The following is a 13,812-nucleotide window of genomic DNA, read 5'->3' as shown; positions in this document are numbered from 1 at the left end:
GAGCATGTGTCACATGTGGACCTAGACTGAATGCACATAGGGCACCCTCACTGAAGAAGCAAATCTACGAAGGTCATCAAGCGTATCTTCCAGAGAATCATGTGTTACGCGACGGCTTTTTGGGAAGAGAGCCACCAAGGATGTCTGCACAAGCATGGTTAGAGCAGAAGGAGATGTGCGATGACGGATTGCCTCCAGGGATGAAGAGACCATCTCTATGGTACGAGTTACCATACTGGCCTCGACTCATGATCAATCACTTGCTCGATCCAATGCACATATTCAAGAATGTGGGTAATCTACTATGGGACCATCTGACTGGTAAGAAAGATACTTTGGGAGCCAGAGTTGACCTTAGAAATGTGGATTGTATGGAGCAATATTGGCCGCAAACAGCGTCTAATGGATCGATAAAACTCCCTAAAGCACCATGGATTTTCACAGGAGCCCAAGAATGCAAAGTAAAAGAGACCATTCGATCTTTGCGGACCCCACTGGCGTAATGCACTCGCTCCGAACGTGTTTTACTAAAGAAGGAAAGCTTACCGGTTTGAAGTCACATGATTGGCATAAAATGTGTCAGGTACGTTCATAGTGGACTTTAATATCATTGCATAAAATGTGGACTTTAATATCATTGCTGCACATACTTTACAGTTTATTTTACCGGTTGCCATTTTGGGATGTTTGTCTCTCGACATCCGTAACACAATCTACAAACTTGCAAAGCTGGTGCAATGGATCTCACAAAAGGAGATCAACGTAGACTCCATACCATTCGCCAAACTAAATGCTGCGGAGCTTGTGTGCATGTTTGAGAAACATTTTCCTACTACAATGCTAACCATTCAGGTGCATCTTCTTGTTCACATAGTTGATGAGGTGGAAATAGCTAGCACAGTTCATTCCAGATGGATGTTCTTCTTAGAGCGTTTCATGAAAACGCTTAAGGGATATGTGCGTCAAAAGGCACGTCCGGAGGGTAGCATGGCAGAAGGTTGGTTGGTATCAGAGTCCCTAGTGTACATTGGAGAGTGGCTAGACGGATTTGATAAATCCTGGGACACGCTATGGTGAACCATAGATGATGAGCGCATATCTGGGATTGTCATGTGCAATCTCGGTGTTGAGAAGAAGATGACGGAAGATCTAGAGGCTAAAATCAACCAATTTTGCATGCTTCACAATCCAGTGATGCAAAAGTGGATTTCACAATATGAGGATGCAAACCAAGAGCGACAAAGGGCACGAATCGAGTGGAGACGGGGAAGACGACCACCGATGCACTATCTAGCGGTTCTGGAGAGCCTACCAACCTTCATGATCTTAAGATGGTTGCACAACCAATTGAAAAGCGCACAACAATGCGGTGAAGAAGTGACTGAAGAAGAGTGGGAGTACTCTCGGGGTTGCGCGACCAAGGTAAGTTTGCAATGTACGACTAGCAAGTGACTTTATTTATAAACGTTTGAACGGCCACTCATAATCTTTGTTCGTTGTAGTATAAGTCATACACAGCAGCATGGTGTAAAGGTCGACATTTTAGGGTGGAACGAATCGACAAAAAGCGTTTTACTCAAGATTGTGGAATCATGGCAAAATTTGAACAGTCTAGTCGACGACGTTCCTCTGATGCAGATCCTGTGGTGGCGGAACTCACTTATTTCGGCACACTGCAAGAGATTTTGAGGATCGATTACAGAGGATTTTTTGTCGACTTGTTCGACGTGCAATGGTTCAAGATAATCATGGAGGGTCGCAACGCTACTGTGCGTAGAGGAGAGTCTGGTTTTCTTGAGGTGGATTCTACTAAGAAATGGACTGACCTAAGAGACACTTTCATACTACCCGAGCATTGTGAACAAGTAAGTATGTAAATAGTTAACATCCCCCTTTTACAAGTTATGTGCTTGAAAGCTCTCATGTAAGTTATGTGGCTCTAGCAGGTAATATTTCATCCTACAAAGTCTACATCAAACTGGTGGTACGTCATAGAGGTAGCCCCTCGTAGTGCAAGGACGTATGAAGGCTACCATGTGCCAATCACAACAACATCAATGGAGGAGATCAGAGAAGATGCTCAATCAAAAGCCGCTGCGGTGGTGCCAGACGAGCATCAAGATGCTACTACTCTATATGGGGTGCATGCAGAGGAGCTACAAAATGAAACAGAGGATATGTGTTTAAACGGAGAGCTCTATATAGATATAGGAAGTTATGCTGAGTTATGCGAGGATGAGAGAGAGATCTCTTAAAGCCACAAATATTGTATTTGAACAATTTTGCTCCGTGTTGTAAAAGCTCTGGCTCTCTAAGTACCTTCCATGGTGTATAACACTCTTTTCTACTCGCGCACACATCTTTTGATTGAAAATTCTGAGTTTTCGACTTGCCTCTTCTATCACTCAATTCATTGCGTCATTGTATTTATATGCGTCATTACGTCATTGTATTTAATGGTCTTTGCGTCATTGTCTACTCTATTCATTCAATATTAAGTTTAAATATTCGTGTGTTTAATGCAGGTATGGATGATGAGGAGTTTCTTTCTTCTTTGTCACCGCAGCAGAGACAGTGGTACGTGGAGCGTCATCGCGCGTTCCTACTCCATCCGCATCTCCCTCTCTTTCGGAGCATTCGGCGCGCTCCGAAGCTTCGGCGTCGACGAGACGAGCTTCACACTCATCTAGACACCGGCGCTCTAGTGGTGGCGGTGGCGGTTGTTGTGGGGATTCCGCCACCGATGCCTCCACACCGCCTCGTGTTTGACGAGGCTCTTTACCCTCCCCTTCTTTGCCTGCCCCCACACCAGCCACAGCATCGCCATCTACGCCAGTTTTGCACGGCTGACTGTTCCTAGAAGCTACACACCTCTACCTACTCCGCCAGGAGCCACCCCACTCGACACTCCTCGCTTCGGGGACCAGACGCCGGTGGAGACACCTGACGTCCGTACCCCCATCGACACGCCGTTAGAGACCCCTGTCGGGACACCCAGGTTCACGCGTCACCGGCCAGAGGGCTTGCCTTACTCCGTCGACATCAGTGGCGGCATCATCATGGATGATGACGGCAAGAAGGTGATCTCGCGCACGCGTGGTCTTTGCTCTCAGCTATTTAGACACTACATACTAAACAAATGGAGTGAAGTACCAAGTGATTTAAAAAACAGAGTCATCAGCATACTTCATGATGAGTTTCCCGTTCCAACACGGGATCAGCGCTTCAATGAAGACCTGATGAAGATTCGAATGCGCGAATACTGCAAACACAAGCCTTCCAAAGTGCAAAAAGCAATCAAGAATGGGTGGAACAGGCCAGATTGGCTGGCCAAAGAAGATTGGAAGAATGCGAAGAAAGCAGCGCGCGAGAATCCCGACAAGTGGAAGCAACAAAAGGATGCAGCCAGAGCGCGAGTAGAGGCAGGGAGCTCGAACCACTTGGGGAGCGGTGGATGGGCATCATTTGAGGCCGATTTTGTAAGTGTTTTCACATTGCTCTTTATGTTCGATAGTTTAGGGTTTATGAGTTTTTTAATTCTAACATAATGAAATCTTTGTATGTTTTGACAGTGGTCGATGACAGGACGTGATCCCACACCGTACGAGCGCGAGTACGCAGGCAGGAAGGGCTTAAACGCCCTGATGGACATTCTCAGTTCTCGCGGCGGCATGGTTAGTATTAGGGTTTACTTTTTTTTATTTTTTGTATTGTTTTATAAATGTCGTTATATGTTTATACTTACTGAAAGCTGTCTAATTGTCTTTTTTTGCAGAATCCGACAAATACGCCGCTTAGACGCGATGAGACGTCTGACTAGACGACGTCAGTTTAGCCATAGCTAGATAGCATTAGTTTAGGGTTTCTCATAGCTTATGTATCATGAGATGGATTTTATATGTCTTTTTGAACCATGTATATTATTACATTTGTCACCGCAATTCCTTTTGCCAATCAATTCTTTATGCCTATGATGTTGTACAATTGTCATTATTACATTTGCCAATCAATTCATTTTGCATATGATGTGTACAATTGTCAATTTTGCAAACAATGCGTCTTGTGGGTGACTATTTTGGGTCTATTATCTACCCTTGCACTTTTTTTAAAAAGTGAATCAAGTACAATATGGTTGATGGGTGGCAGGGCATTCAATGCCCTGCCACCAAAAAAAAATTCTCTCAGGCGTCGCTATAAGCGTCGCTATTTATGGCACTGTAGCGTCGCTATAGTCTTCTGTGTAAACGTCTCTATAATCGTCGCTATGAGCGTCGCTATTTAGCGACGATTATAGCGACGCTCTCGTAGCGACACTCGTAGCAACGGTTTTAGCGACGCCGGGGGTTATAAAAACCCAGTGTATTTCCGTCGCTAACAAACGTCACAAGAGCACACAACCTCTTGTAGTGTCACTGGACGAAGTGAGGATATCTCTCTAGACGCAGTCACATATGAGCAATAGCAATCAAAGGCCATCGAGCAGATCGACTCGAGATTTTAGGACAAGTGGCTAGGCCGTCTCCCTCAATGTCTCACCTACAACTGCTAGCTTATGATATCCTACGCTCCTGCTCTCTTCCAGATGCAATCACCTGTGCTCTAGAATGTTTTGAGCTGATGCAAAGAGAGGGCATCTCTCGAAATGCAATGTTATCTCAAGGAGTGCATTGATTGCAGTAGTGTCAGGTCAGGAAGGGAGGGATTGTTTTCAAGAGATGCAGAGAGAGGGCATCTCTCTTCAATAACAGATCTTGAGTTTAACTCGTCGCAGATAGATCTTTGAGGTCTCTTGGGATAGTTTCCTACGACATTAAAATCCTCTTATTCTTTTTCTTCTTCTCTAAATGCAATCAGGTACACTTGCACCTTGAAGACATATGGTATTGTACAAGATGCTAATATGGAGAAAATGTTGAGCTTATATGTGAAGCTACTCAATATATGGATTCTCTATATATGGCACCCAGGTCCCCTCTATATATACATCATCTCCTGTGTGTATTCTACACACTTTGGGGTTCTATTTATGTGCTCTCTCTTTCTCTCTCAACATGGTATCAAAGCAGTATGTTTTTGTTTTCGATTTTTCTCCTGATAAAAAAAAATTCTTCAGAAAATACCCTCAAAAGGCATCATAATCGATGTGGTCTACAACTTTTCAGAAGGAAGTTTTTTCAAATTCTTCACCGATTTTGAGTTATCGTTCGCGGATTGCGTACATGCCTGAAAAGCAACTTCTGCTTTTCGTTTTTAATTTTTCTGCTAATCGAAAACGATTTTGCAGAAACTAGTGGAGGGAGAGACCGTAATCGATGTGGTCTACAACTTTGCAGAAGAAAGTTTTTTCAAATTCTTCACCGATTTTGAGTTATCGTTCGCGGACTGCATACGTGCCTGAAAAGCAACTTCCGCTTTTTATTTTTGATTTTTCTGCTAATCGAAAACGATTTTGTAGAAACTACTCATGAGAGAGTCTGGAATCGATGTGGTCTACAACTTTGCAGATGGAAGTTTTTTCAAATTCTGCACCGATTTTGAGTTATCGTTCGCGAACTGCGTACATACCCGAGAAACAACTTCCGCTTTCTGTTTTTGAGTTTTCTCCTGATTGAAATCGATTTTGCAAAACTACTCGTGAGAGGGACTGGAATCGATGTGGTCTACAACTTTGCAAAAGGAAGTTTTTTCACATTCTGCACTGATTTTGAGTTATCGTTCGCGGACTGCGTACCTGTCCGAAAAGCAAGTTTCGTTTTATGTTTTTTATTTTTCTTCTAATTGAAAATGATTTTGCAGAAACTACCCATGCAAGGGATCGGAATGGATGTGGTCTACAACTTTGTAGAAGGAACTAGCCGCTGCAGGCATCGAAATCGATGAGAAACTATTTGCTTAAGCCATCGTAATCGATGTGGTCTACAACTTTGCAGAAGAAAGTTTCTCTAAATTCTGCACCGATTTTTCTCATAATTGAAAACTTCTCAATTATATTTTTTCTTCATCAATCATATATTTGTTACTGACGTAACTTTGCTGCAGAAGCCAGTTACATATCGTTCCGATTCAGTCGAGCAGTTGATGATCGTCCAAATTCTATCGAGCTACTGTTGGTACATGATCTTTTGTTATATGATATACTCGTTCATTGATTCTCGTATAATTATTCTTTTAGAGATATAGTTTGGTCGTTTTATTGATAATTTCTCGTTGATACCATAGTGATTTTGATGGTACCATGATGATGTTTTGTTAGTACTTTGGTCATTGTGATTTTTGTTGATACCATGATGATATTTCATTGATACCATGGTTATTCTCGGTGATGCCATTATGATTTTTCGTTGATACCATGGTTATTCTCGGTGATTCCATGATGATATTTTGTTAATTCCATGTTGATCTTTGTTGATACCATGATGATGTTTCGTTGATACCATGGTTATTCCCTGTGATACCATGATGTTGTTTTGTTGATATCATGGTTATTCTCGGTGATACCATGATGTTGTTTCGTTGATACCATGGTTATTCTCGGTGATGCCATGATGTTGTTTGGTTGATACAATGATTATTCGGTGATATCATGATGCTTTTCGTTGATACCATGATGATTTATTCATTTTTATTGATACAATGATGATGTTTTCTTAATACTTTGATGATATTCATTGATCACTACGTTGATAAATGTTGTTTTATGTAGTATATACACATATCATTTGCATCACGTAATCACGCATGCTGTACTTTTACGTTCATACTTTATGTACCATATGCTGTCGTGCGTATATATGTCGTCAAAAGAGTGGCGTCGCGAACCATCTCTTATGACATTGTGAACGTAATTATTTCACTAACGATGCTAATAATTTTCATGACTATGTCTTTTTTGAGTCTATGATCTATGTAGGATTGATCAAAGAATTGATTTCATGAAGAAAAACTTGGTGACAATAAAGATTTATAAAGACACGTTTGGTGATGCCATAATGATGACAACATGAAGATATGTTTGGTGATGCAATAGTGATGACAAGCTACACAGCAGATTCTTGGAGACACTTCTGATTACGAGCTAATCGATAGCCTTTACACCTCTTCATTGAACCTTTGTATTCATTATTGTATTTGATAGGATAGGAGTAATGTAACTACTCATAAAACATTCATTGTAAAAGGAGTGATGTAGCTCCTCATAAAATATTCATTGTAAAAGGAGTGATGTAGCTCCTCATGAACATTTGTATAATCAATGATTTTAATAATATAACGGTGGGTGTATATAGAGCTGTGGGTTTTTCCCTTGATCCCTGAAGGGTTTTTTCATCCACAGTTAGGGACCCTTATTTGAGCGGGGATGTTGAGCTTATATGTGAAGCTACTCAATATATGGCTCCTCTATATATGGCACCCAGGTCCCCTCTATATATACATCATCTTATGTGTGTATTCTACACACTTTGGGGTTCTATTTTTGTGCTCTCTCTTTCTCTCTCAATAGAAAAAACTTCATTTTGATATTGTTAGTCAGTGGTTGTGCTTGGCACTACCTTGGTCGACATGTATGCCTAATGTGGTGCAGTCCATAGATCACAAAAAGTATACTTAAAGTAAGAGGTCCAGACAAGGGTTCAAGAGACTTCGCTTACAGGCTCGTTCTACTCGTTTAGCCCACTAAGAGTTGGGAAGGCTTGCTAGGGTGGGTTGACGGACGGCACATGGGCTTGCAGTGGAGGCAGCGTGGATTGTGGGCTGAGGTTAAGACAAGGGTTCAAGAGCCTTCGCCTACAGGCTCGTTCTACTCGTTTCGGCCACCACTAAGAGCAGGGAAGGCTCACTCGGGTTGGTTGACGGACGGCACATGGGCTTGCAGTGGAGGCAAGGTGGATTGTTGGCTGAGGCCGATGCGGAGGACTGCCTGGGTGGGGGCACCTGGCTGCAGAATCCTCTTCGACTTCCCTGGCTCTTTATTTTTTGATAGCAGGAGTTGTCTTGCGCTCCTTTCTCCTTCGGATATCAACATGTAAGCCTCGATTCCTGGCATTCTGTTGGTTTTGGGAGGGGGTGTGGCTCCAGTGGAAGGGGAGCGCCATTCGAGTGGCACTCTCAGATCCATTTTGTGGTTTGAAGATGGGATTGGCTCCTTACCATCCAAGAGGTTCTTCTAGCGGCTCATATCGAGAGGGTTTGTAAATGACAGCCGTGCATTTCAAATCAGTGCATTTCAAAAGACGACATCCTGGACAGGAAGCTCATCTAGCACTTTTTCCGCTTTATGAAGTGCACCACATTTGGCATACATGTCGACCAAGGCAGTGCCAAGCACAATGTTTTCTTTCAACAACCACTCACTAACAATATCATCATAACTTCTTTTGCCCATATAAGCATCTTGCGTACTACCACATGCCCTGAAGGTGCCAATGTACATGATTGCATTTGGAGAGATGCAGTCTCTCTGCATCTGCTTAAAAAAGCTCTCTCTCTCTCTCTTCGTGACCTAACCTTGTAGCAATCAATGCACTGCTTGAAATAACATTACATCTAGAGAGAGACCCTCACTTCGCATTAGCTGAAAATAGGCTAGAGCGTATGTGAGTGCGTCTAGAGACACACCCTCACTTCATCCACTAAAAAACAACTAGAGCTCCTTGGCCCTGCCCAAGTTGGGCATATCCCCCAATGAGTGCATCTCAAGAGACAACATTTCAGACAGAAATCTCCTCAAGCACTTTGTGTGCTTCATGAAGTGCACTACATATGGCATACATGTCGACCAAGGCAGTGGCACGATGTCCCATTCCATTGAAAACAGCCTAGAGCTCCTGAGCCCTGTCCAAGTTAGGCATATCCCGCAATTAGGCGACATCCACGACAGGAAGCTCTTAAAGTATCTTTTGTGATCGAGGAAGTGCACCACATTAGGCATACATATCGATCAAGGTAGTTCCAAGCACAACCATTGACTAACAATATCAAGTGAATTCTTTTGTCCATATCACCATCTTGTGCAATACCATATGCCTTCAGGGTCGACTCTATAGATGAGCTCACCGATGAGTTTCAACTCTTTGTCAGCCAAATGAGAGGTTGCAGGCTCTCACTGACTCCCTCAACAGGAACCAACGCCTAATTCTCATGGACTACCACCATGTCCTTCATGATTGTCGGACTCTCGCCCAACAACACGTACTGAGATCTCTCTCTCTTTCTCTTTCTCTCTCTCTCTCTCTCTCTCTCTCTCTCTCTCTCTCTCTCTCTCTCTCTCTCACACACACACACACACACACACACACACACACACACAGGCACAAGCACTCTAATATCACATGAGAGGCTACCAAATGAGAGGCTGCAGCGCAGTTGGCCAGGGTAGCCATGGCGCTAGAAAATGAGGAGGTAGTGAAAGGCAAGAAACACTCGCGCAGCTCATGCAAAGAAAACACATCATCTAGATCTTCTATCTTCACCCCTTCTCCTTCAAAGCTCACTACCAGACTTGATGGTGGTGAAGATGATGATGGCTCTTGCATGCGCTTGTGTTGTTGACGTTGTTGCTCGATGCCTGCAACTCCATCTTCAACTGGTGCTTCTCGTTTCACTCTCTTCTCCTCTTTGTCTCCACGTCTTTCTCTACATTGGAGCCATGACATTGACGGAAAAATTCAGCAATGCGTGCACCCCGCGCATCTTCAATGCCGCTTGATCATATGCCAAAGCTGCCTCCTCAGCCGTGTCAAAGGTCCATAGACAAACACGGGCCCCTTGCCTTGTAGATTCTTGGATCTAGGCTGCATATTTGACCCACGGCCAACGCTATACTCCTCTGTAATGCTTCTTGTTGGAGCTCTTGGCAAGCTTTGCAGGTGTTAATGATGAGATTGAAGGGGCAGAGAACAATGTAGAGGCAGCACCATTTTTTATGCCTTTCTTTGGAGGAGTTTTATTTTGCGGTGTTGATGATATGGGTGCAAGGTGACTCTCCGTCAATTCATCTTCGCATTTTGGGTGCGCGGAAACCAGCCTCTCTTGTTCACAACTTCTTTAAGAATACCATACACCATCATGTCATCTGAGTCATATGCCTGGATCGATTATATCTGTTTTGATGGATGAGGTACCTTGAATAATGCAAAGCCAAGGCTAGTCTAATGTAAAAAATGCACAAAATCTTTGCTAAATTAACCTAATTTATCACAAGAAGGTTTTGAAATTTTCTTATGTAGGAAAATGGGCTCTTTCTCATTGTTTGCATGTACTGTTTAACATCACGAGCTTCCACTCGCGAGGCACCACATACCTAGCTAGTGCGCTTGGGGACCACCGGCCTATCCACTAGGCCGGCGATCCCCTGCCCCCAACCGCACCTATCTAGGTATGCGGCGCCCTTGATAATAGAAGCCCATGATGTTATGGTAGGTCACAATGTCAGAATTCTTAGGAATTTGTCCAAAAGCTCTTGTATATGGAAATAAGTTTTTTTTTGTGTTTGTCGAAATGAGAAGAAAGCAATGCTTTCTTCAGCGATATCTGAATGCTTGGACTTTGGAGAGGAGCTTTTCACTATAGGAAGCTGGGAACATAAAGATTTGGTGACTATTTTTTGCCTCTATTGATCAGAGGAGCGAAAGAGCAACCGGCAAGAGTGCGTGCACGGCCCTTGTTGTAGTGATCGTTGATTGGCTACACAAGAACCTAAATTGTATGCCCATCAAGGCCGAATATAATACCCACATCCGAGAAGGATCTGCAGAGTGGAAAAAGCTATTTGATGTTGAGGCCTACAGAAGCAAATTTGTGGGATGGCCACTTTGACCTTGAGACTGTCATAAACGCAAGAGTATGACCACTAGCAGTGGATCATGAGCATTCCGTTATTGGCTTTTTCCAACCTGAGGGGCTAGATGACACCTACAACAATTTCTTGCAATGCGCGAAGTCTTTTGAAGAGATTTGGGCAGCAATAGATCAGTAGAGTGTAGGCTTGTAGCCCAATGGGGGATTTCAGCTCTACATTGTGAGCTGGAATGATCATTTTTTCCTATTGAAGGTATGCAAAGAATCTTACTACATTATTGACACACTGGGGGAGAGGCTTTATGAGGGATGTAATGAGGCATACGTTCTTCGCTTTGATAGCAAGACGAGACTCTACCATGTGCCAAAAAGGAGGCTTCAAAGGAGCCTCTTAAAGATAAGAAGGAGGTCTTCCCTACCAAAACAGAGGAAAACCAGTCGTCTCAAGCTCAGGATGTGGGTGTATCCTTCCACCACAGCAACACCTGTAGCTTAGTTGTTCCCAAGCTGCACGCAGGTGTATACATATACACTGCTTGAAGCTAGCTTTTGCCCCTTTATATATTGCACTCTGCTTCTTCTGTCTATATCAATGCACACTCTTACTTATATGCCGGTGAAGCTGTGTGATGATAGAGGTTTGCTTTTGAGTTGTCATTGGATATGCACGTGCACGCGTGCACGCACACACACACACACACTCTTGTACATGCACACAGTATTAAGGTCTCCTTCACACACAACCTGCATGCCTACACACATGCACACTCACACATCGAACTGTTTTTTTGAAACATAACTCTGAACCTATTTTGCAGGCACTAAAAAAGTGCAATATTCAAACCCAAGCTTGGAGACTCCATTTTTTGTGCCTTAGTTTTCACATGTTAAGCCCATGAATTGAAGCGGAGGTTGAGAGGCATGGACATTCTTCGGTTTCTTTTCCTCTCTTCTTGTATCCACGTCGCAGGAGCTTGTTGTGCCTCTCTCTCTCTCTCTCTCTCTCTCTCTCTCTCTCTCTCTCTCTCTCTCTCTCTCTCTCTCTCTCGCTCTATGCATGCCCACATGCATAAGCGCGCGCACACACACACACACACGTACCACGGATGCATGTAGTCCATGTGATAACTTCCTCTCTCTCTCCGGGAGCCTCTCCGGACACACACATACACTCAGCGCTACAGACTCCTCTTCTTCTCACTATCGTTAATAGAACTTCCTATCTCTCCTACTGGTTTGGTCACACCTTTGAATTACATTAACCTGTGATATATTGCATTTTTCACTAAAAAGGCAAGTGATGAAGAAGAGGGGGGGGAGGGGGGTACCTGCTCTCGTTTTGCGTATTTTGTTGTAGCGCTTCCGTGGAGCTCGTTGTTGTGTATAATTTCCCGCGAGTCACATTTCAAAGGCTTTGCAACAATATTATAGAAGTGCCTCGTCGCATGAGAGAAGGGGCAGTGTGCAGGCGTCGCTAGAAGCCTCGCTTCGCTGTGTCATTTAAGCAAGGCCCAATTTAAAGCGTCGATTATGCCACGGCTGCAAATTCAAGTCGTTGATTATGCAACCGCAGCGGTTGTTTATGCAACGCCTGATTTTCTTTTTTAAAATATCCTTGCTTATACGACTGAAACCTCGTCTATGAGACGCATTCGTCATCGGTTAAATGACGCCCGTCAATTATTAGTCCCTCGCAAACCCCCCCTATGGCTAGTAGTCAGTTATGTAGAATCCCATCCAGGTTAGCCAACTGATATGTACCACTTGGAAAACACTCCACTACCTTGAAAGGGCCTTCCCACTTAACTTGAAACTTGTTTTGGAAGGTGTTGTCTAGCTTACTGTTGTAGTGCAAAACCAAGTCATGTTTCTTGATACCCTTACTTTTGACCTTTTCATTTATCTTTGCCAAAGCCTTATCCTACATCTGTCCATAATGTTCCAATACACTCATCCTATCCAGCTGAGCCTCTTGTAACTGTAAGAGCCTCTCTTTGAATGCATCACTAGGCGGCCCAAGTAACTTCTCCAGCATCTTGGTCATGTTGAGAGAGAAGGAGAGAGCACAGAAGGAGAACCCCAAAGTGTGTAGAATACACACATGAGATGATGTATATATAGAGGGGACCTGGGTGCCATATATAGAGAAGCCATATATTGAGTAGCTTCACATATAAGCTCAACACCCCCGCTCAAATAAGGGTCCCTAACTGTGGATGAAAAAACCCTTGGGGGATCAAGGGAAAAACCCACAGCTCTATATACACCCACCGTTATATTATAAAAATCATTGAATATACAAATGTTTACGAGGAGCTACATCACTCCGTTTACAATGAATGTTTTATGAGGAGTTACATTACTCCTATCAAATACAATAATGAATACAAAGGTTCAATAAAGAGGTGTAAAAGCTATCGATTAGCTTGTAATCAAATTGTCTCCGTGAATCTGTTGTGTAGCTTGTCATCAATATCGCATTACCAAACATGTCTTCATGTTGTCATCAATATGGCATCACCAAACATATCTTCATAAATCTTTTATTGTCACCAAGTTTGTCTTCATAAAATCAATTCTTTGATCAATCCTACATAGATCATAGACTCCAAAAAAAAAACATGTCATGAAAATTATTAGCATCGTTAATGAAATAATTACGTTCACAATGCCATAAGAGATGGTTCGCGACGCCACTCTTTTGACGACATATATACGCACGACAACATATGGTACATAAAGTATAAACGTAAAAGTACAAAATGTGTGATTACGTGATACAAATGATATGTGTATATACTACATAAAACAACATTTATCAATGTAGTGATCAATGAATACCATCAAAGTATTAACAAAATATCATCATTATGTCAATAAAAATGAATAAATGATCATGGTATCAACGAAAAGCATCATGATACCACCGAGAATAATCATTGTATCAACGAAACAACATCATGGCATCACCGAGAATAACCATGGTATCAACGAAATATTATCATGGCATCACCG

The 13,812-nt window shown here is 42.9% G+C and overlaps 1 pseudogene; it reads left to right on the top strand.

Annotated features, from left to right (window-relative positions):
• The first annotated feature begins 9,671 nt into the window (after window positions 1–9,671).
• LOC147416776 (uncharacterized) lies at window positions 9,672–11,337 on the top strand (annotated as a pseudogene).
• The last annotated feature ends 2,475 nt before the right edge of the window (window positions 11,338–13,812 follow it).

Source organism: Adiantum capillus-veneris, unplaced genomic scaffold (assembly GCF_014529385.1).
Source record: "Adiantum capillus-veneris isolate H3 unplaced genomic scaffold, ASM1452938v2 Hic_scaffold_464, whole genome shotgun sequence".
In the NCBI taxonomy this organism is placed as follows: domain Eukaryota; kingdom Viridiplantae; phylum Streptophyta; class Polypodiopsida; order Polypodiales; family Pteridaceae; genus Adiantum; species Adiantum capillus-veneris.
The sequence above is the reverse complement of the archived record's forward strand: the minus strand, read 5'-3'. Positions and strand labels throughout refer to the sequence as shown.